This window comes from Anopheles funestus, assembly GCF_943734845.2.
Source record: "Anopheles funestus chromosome X unlocalized genomic scaffold, idAnoFuneDA-416_04 X_unloc_26, whole genome shotgun sequence".
Classification (NCBI taxonomy): Eukaryota; Metazoa; Arthropoda; class Insecta; order Diptera; family Culicidae; genus Anopheles; species Anopheles funestus.
Window position 1 is genome coordinate 5,001 of NW_026045150.1, and position 7,306 is coordinate 12,306.

The following is a 7,306-nucleotide window of genomic DNA, read 5'->3' on the forward strand; positions in this document are numbered from 1 at the left end:
CTGTCGCTACTCAGGCAACTCGTGTGCGTGGATTGGATCGAGCTCATGGGGTGTGTAGAGATTCCATGTTATAATTGATAGTCCATATCCACTTTATAGGTTAAAGTCATAAGTTGTGATTGCACAACCATTCTTCATAAGAGTTTAATCACTCTTCAACTAACTTTCGTTCTGGTGTCTTGGTATCAAATCGCGTAAGACACAAGATTCTACTGGCCAAATAGAATCTAGCACATTGGTTAACCTGGCGCCGCAGTCAACTCATGTGCTTGGATCGGATCGAGCTATTGAGTATTGGGCCTGCATACTCGCTCATCCGTATCCTTTGCGTACCGCCCCATGGCCCCGTCCTTAGAGTTAATGACTAGTAGGCTTAACTCTTTGTATGTCTGCACCACAGTTCCCGTTCGTTCCGTGCCGTGGCCGGATACGTATTGCACATCGGTATACCTGTCGCTACTCAGGCAACTCGTGTGCGTGGATTGGATCGAGCTCATGGGGTGTGTAGAGATTCCATGTTATAATTGCAAGTCCATATCCACTTTATAGGTTAAAGTCATAAGTTGTGATTGCACAACCATACTTCATAAGAGTTTAATAACTCTTCAACTAACTTTCGTTCTGGTGTCTTGGTATCAAATCGCATAAGACACAAGATTCTACTGGCCAAATAGAATCTAGCACATTGGTTAACCTGACGCCGCAGTCAACTCATGTGCTTGGATCGGATCGAGCTATTGAGTATTGGGCCTGCATACTCGCTCATCCGTATCCTTTGTGTACCGCCCCATGGCCCCGTCCTTAGAGTTAATGACTAATAGGCTTAACTCTTTGTATGTCTGCACCACAGTTCCCGTTCGTTCCGTGCCGTGGCCGGATACGTATTGCACAACAGTAGATACCATCACCTGACGTATCTAACACACCACTATTGTAACTCGTCGTCGAAGGACCTTTCAAGTGCCTGATGGCCAGGGGAGCTCTTACACGGCACGGAGACACAGTGATGCTCGCCCATCACAGTGTACAACGATCGAGTTTGCTTAAGTGTCTGGGTACCTACACACCAGACACAATGCAATGGCCACGGATCCACACAAGGCACATCACATGCAGAAAGCTTCACCAGATTATGACACATACCACACTCTTGTAACTCGTCGTCGAAGGGGCGTTCAAAGTGCCTTACGGCTAGGGGAGATCTAGCACGGCACGGAGACACAGTGATGGTTGCCCATCAAAGTGTACAACGATCGAGTTTGCTTTCCGCGCAAGCGTTCTAAGTGTCTGGGTACCTACACACCAGACACAATGCAATGGCCACGGATCCACACAAGGCACATCACATGCAGAAAGCTTCACCAGATTCTGACACATACCACACTCTTGTAACTCGTCGTCGAAGGGGCGTTCAAAGTGCCTTACGGCTAGGGGGGATCTAGCACGGCACGGAGACACAGTGATGGTCACCCATCAAAGTGTACAACGATCGAGTTTGCTTTCCGCGCAAGCGTTCTAAGTGTCTGGGTATCTAAGCACCAGACACAATGCAATGGCCACGGATCCACACAAGGCACATCACATGCAGAAAGCTTCACCAGATTCTGACACATACCACACACATGCAACTCGTCGTCGAAGGGGCGTTCAAGTGCCTTACGGCTAGGGGAGATCTAGCTCGGCACGGAGACACAGTGATGGTCACCCATCAAAGTGTACAACGAACGAGTTGGCTTTCAACAAATTCTGACACATAGCAAGCGAGCGACCGAGCTACACCGAAGGCAGCCCATGGTTGGTCACTCGCGGACGATCATCAGTAATGATCCTTCCGCAGGTTCACCTACGGAAACCTTGTTACGACTTTTACTTCCTCTAAATCATCAAGTTCGGTCAACTTCAGCCATGCCAGCTGCAGCTCACGAAGGAACCGCGGAAGGTAAGCCTCCAGAAACCTCACTAAATAATCCATCGGTAGTAGCGACGGGCGGTGTGTACAAAGGGCAGGGACGTAATCAGCACTAGCTAATGACTAGTGCTTACTAGAAATTCCAGGTTCATGGGGACCGTTGCAGTCCCCAATCCCGACTAGATGGGCATTTTAGTGATTTCCCGTTCCTCTCGGAATGGGGGCGCCTATTGGCGAGAACACGCTGCGACCCACATTGTAGCACGCGTGCAGCCCAGAACATCTAAGGGCATCACGGACCTGTTATCGCTCATTCTCAGCTTGCTAAACACAAGTTGTCCCGCTAAGCAGGGCAAACGTAGCCGACGACCGCCCGTGAAGGCGCCGCCCGGCTGTAACGTCAGGTGCGCCCGGAGGCGCACTGCTGACAGCGTTCTAGTTAGCATGTTTGAGTCACGTTCGTTATCGGAATTAACCAGACAAATCATTCCACGAACTAAGAACGGCCATGCACCACTACCCTTAAATTTGAGAAAGAGCTATCAATCTGTCTTACCTCGATAAGTTTGGACCTGGTAAATTTTCCCGTGTTGAGTCAAATTAAGCCGCAAGCTCCACTTCTTGTGGTGCCCTTCCGTCAATTCCTTTAAGTTTCAACTTTGCAACCATACTTCCCCCGGAACCCGATTTTGGTTTCCCGGAAGCGACTGAGAGCACCGAATAGGGGTAGCGTCTCCCAATTGCTAATTGGCATCGTTTACGGTTAGAACTAGGGCGGTATCTAATCGCCTTCGATCCTCTAACTTTCGTTCTTGATTAAAGAAAGCATCCATGGCAAACGCTTTCGCTTCAGTTGGTCCTACGACGGTCTACGAATTTCACCTCTCGCGCCGTAATACCAATGCCCCCAACTACTTCTGTTAATCATTACCTCTAGGTTTCTGACAAACCAACGAAATCGTATAAACCGAGGTCATATTCCATTATTCCATGCAAGATTATTCTCGGCCAACGCCAACCCCACGGGGGGGCCGGACGCTTTGTCTTAGCCTGCTTTGAGCACTCTAATTTGTTCAAGGTAAATGTGAGTATCTTGAGCACCATGAGGAGCCCGTGCCGGAGTTAACCGGTAGCACGGTACTCGTTCACAGAGTAACGCCCAAGTACACCATTGTGAGTCGCAGCCGTGAGCGCGCGCACGAACGGCCCCGGCGTGTAACCGGGCGCCCGTGGCGGTCACGTGTCTGGACGGGCAATCAACTTCGAACGTTTTAACCGCAACAACTTTAATATACGCTAGTGGAGCTGGAATTACCGCGGCTGCTGGCACCAGACTTGCCCTCCACTTGATCCTTGTTGAAGGATTTATACTCAACTCATTCCAATTATGGACCATCGTTAGAGAGGTCCATATTGTTATTTCTCGTCACTACCTCCCCGTACTGGGATTGGGTAATTTACGCGCCTGCTGCCTTCCTTGGATGTGGTAGCCATTTCTCAGGCTCCCTCTCCGGAATCGAACCCTGATTCCCCGTTACCCGTCGCAACCATGGTAGTCCTCTACACTACCATCAATAGTTGATAGGGCAGACATTTGAAAGATCTGTCGTCAGTCGACAAGCGACCATACGATCTGCGTCCTTATCCAGACTTCAACTCAAGCCGCCCGGAGGCGATTGGTTTAACTAATAAGTGCACCAGTTCAGCTACCCGCGAGGGCAACAGTCCCGGCATGTTGCATGTATTAGCTCTGGATTTTCCACAGTTATCCAAGTAACTAGTGGTAGGATGATCTTGTGAATTATAGCTGTTATACTGAGCCTTATGCGGTTTCACTTTCTAGGAAGCTTGTACTTAGACATGCATGGCTTAACCTTTGAGACAAGCGTATATTACTGGTAGGATCAACCAGAATTCGTTCCACTACAGACACACACTCGCTTAGTGGGAAATAAATTTCCACACAACTCTCTCTCTCTAGAACCATATGGAATGGCTCTTTGGTGTTGGGTAAGGCACCAATTTGTTGGGGTGTAACGGTCACCACCAACTTTAAGTTTGTTAGGGCACAACGGAAACCACTAACTAAACTTTAGGAAACTAAATTTCCTCACACATTATCTCTCACCATATTAGCACTAGGTGCTATCCACGATTGTACAACGTTTCAACTCTTGAATCGACCGTAGGGCCGCGGAATTGCTTCCGGGCCCCTATTCTCGCTATTAATTGTTCATCTCTTTCAATACATCGAGTTCGTTCCATTGGGTAGTTCGCATGGCGAACGTTTTGATGCAGCCCCCTGGGGGACCACGGCACTTTACACCGGGTATGGTGTATGCGCAACCTACAGATAACAATAAACCCCTTATGCGTGTGTAAACCGATGTTGGGCTGCTCAACATCTTTCATGGTTACATCACTTGCACCAGAACCCACGGTGCCGATTTGGTAATATGTTGTACATTTACTCTCAAGATGTACGCTTCGGCCCCTTATTCAGGGGCTCAAGCTATTACCAGCAAGAACAATCCTCATCCAGACTTGAACTCGAAACACCTGGAGGCGAACGGTTTAACTAATAAGTGCACCAGTCTTGAATCCATGCGTCGGTGGAAACAATGCCGGCGTGTTGCATGTATTAGCTCTGAACTTAGCGAGTGATTGCCTTGCAGCTGTCATACTGAGCGTAGAGCGTGATTATCGCTCACTTGAACCATGTTGAATGGCTCTTTGGTGTAGGGTAAGGCACCAATTTGTTGGGGCGTAACGGTCACCACCAACTTAAGACTTGCTTATAGGTATTTCAACGTTTTCAACTCTTAAATCGACCGTGTTTCATTATCATCTCTTCTTCTTATTAAATGCATAGAGTTCGTTCCATTGGGTAGTTCGCGTGGCGAACGGTTTGATGCAGCCCCCCGGGGGGGACCACGGCACTTTACACCGGGCATGGTGTATGCGCAACCTACAGATCACCAATATATTTGTGATCGATAATGCACACTTCTTACACGACTGACCAGTCGACAGCGCTGCCTTCCTATTATGCGTGTGTAAACCGATGTTGGGCTGCTCAACATCTTTCACGGTTACATCACTTGCACCCGAACCCATGGTGCCGATTTGGTAATATGTTGTACATGGTCTCAAGATGTACGCTTCGACCCCTTATTCAGGGGCTCAAGCTATTACCAGCAAGATCAATCCTCATCCAGACTTGAACTCGAAACACCCGGAGGCGAACGGTTTAACTAATAAGTGCACCAGTCTTGAATCCATGCGTCGGTGGAAACAATGCCGGCATGTTGCATGTATTAGCTCTGAACATAGCGAGTGATTGCCTTGTAGCTGTCGAACTGAGCGTAGAATGTGATTATCGCTCACTTGAAAGGGTCAAGCCCTTTCGAGTCGTCCGGTTTTTACGCCAGACGACTCGGTTCACCATCTTTCGGGAAGGGACCGTCTCGGTCGCAAGCTGCTCCGGTCCCTAAACAACCTGCGACAAATGATAGGAAATGCCGACATCAACACGTGTTCAGGTTGGTTTATCGCTCATAGGTCTTTTTGACCATCGATCCCTGATTATAACTCTCAATTAAACAGTCAGGAGAGTAAGGCATGCCCATCGATATCTCATCGACAGGCGATACCGCAAGAACGGCCAACGACACATCAGGTGATCGATTATTGCTACGACTTTTGCTTAATCGTTTCCACTCCTTAGAGAAAGAAACCCCCGGGGACCGTCTCGGTCGCAAGCTGCTCCGGTCCCTAAACAACCTGCGACAAATGATAGGAAATGCCGACATCAATACGTGTTCAGTTTGGTTTATCGCTCATTGGTCTGTTTGACCATCGATCCCTGATTAAACTCTCAGTAATCCAGTCGGGAGAGTAAGGCATGCCCATCGATATCTCATCGACAGGCGATACCGCTTGAACGGCCAACGACACATCAGAGGATCGTATCTTGCTACAACTTTTGCTTAATCGTTTCTTCTCCTTGGAGAAAGAAACCCCCGGGGACCGTCTCGGCCGCAAGCTGCTCCGGTCCCTAAACAACCTGCGGCATCAAATGATAGGAAAAGCCGACATCAATATGTGTTCAGTTTGGTTTATCGCTCATTGGTCTGTTTGACCATCGATCCCTGATTAATACTCTCAATTAGAAGGTCGGTAGAGTAAGGCATGCCCATCGATATCTCATCGACAGGCGATACCGCATGAACGGCCAACGACACATCAGAGGATCGTATCTTGCTACAACTCTTGCTTAATAGTTTCCACTCCTTGGAGAAAGAAACCCCCGGGGACCGTCTCGGCCGCAAGTTGCTCCGGTCCCTAAACAACCTGCGGCATCAAATGATAGGAAAAGCCGACATCAATACGTGTTCAGTTTGGTTTATCGCTCATAGGTCTGTTTGACCATCGATCCTAGAATTCAACTTTCGAGTAAGGCATGCCCGTCGATATCTCATCGATAGGCGATACCGGTAGAACGGCCAACGACACAAATGTAGGATCGCATTTACTCTTCCTTGGATGGATAACCAATACCCTAGGACCTTTTCATCGCGAGCTGCTCCGGTCCTCAAACAACTCGCGAACCACCGATAGGATGATATTAGGAATGGCCGACTTTCATCCTTTAACTCTCAGTTCTGCTTACCAAAACATAGGTACTTGGACCTTAAAGACCACTATATGTTCCCCGATCGGGGGCAATCGGAACGTCTATCCATCATCAACATCGTTTCACTCATTCCGAACCACCAAATTGGACAGACAGTACCATATTCACCAACCGATTGCTTCAACTTCGCAAACTGTATGGTAAGTTCTACTAATTTCACATCTTACCATCGACTAATAGTGCATAAATCCACTTGGAAATCACTTTTCCTTGGTCCTCGGACCTTCTACGACAACGTCCAACAAATATCCGAAGTCGTTTCCCAACTTAGACCAAGCATTTCGTATCTTTACTTCTAATCGATTTTTTCTCTCATAATTGACGATCAAAATCTAAAAACCACATTTTGAGCCAGAAGCAGTCGTCCGATCGTCCTGGGGGTAGTCTCAATCGATTTAGAAGGGCCCAATTCATAAAGATACGTACTCAGTCAAATTCATGCTTCTGGCTCACCTACCCCCTATATAGAAAACGAAAGCGTACAGGCGTGGAAAACGTGCCATTTTTCTCCATCACGGACTTTTTTTTTCTCGTTGCACCGACTCTAGTAAAAAAGTGAAATTTTTTACTAGTTACCAACTTTTGCAAATTATCATCGGATATCACTTTTCATGGTCTATAGTAAGTTCTTATCACGTTTTAGTAGTTTTTGAAAAAAAAATTTTTTTGAACTTTTCAAAATTTTTCAAAACAAAGTTTTT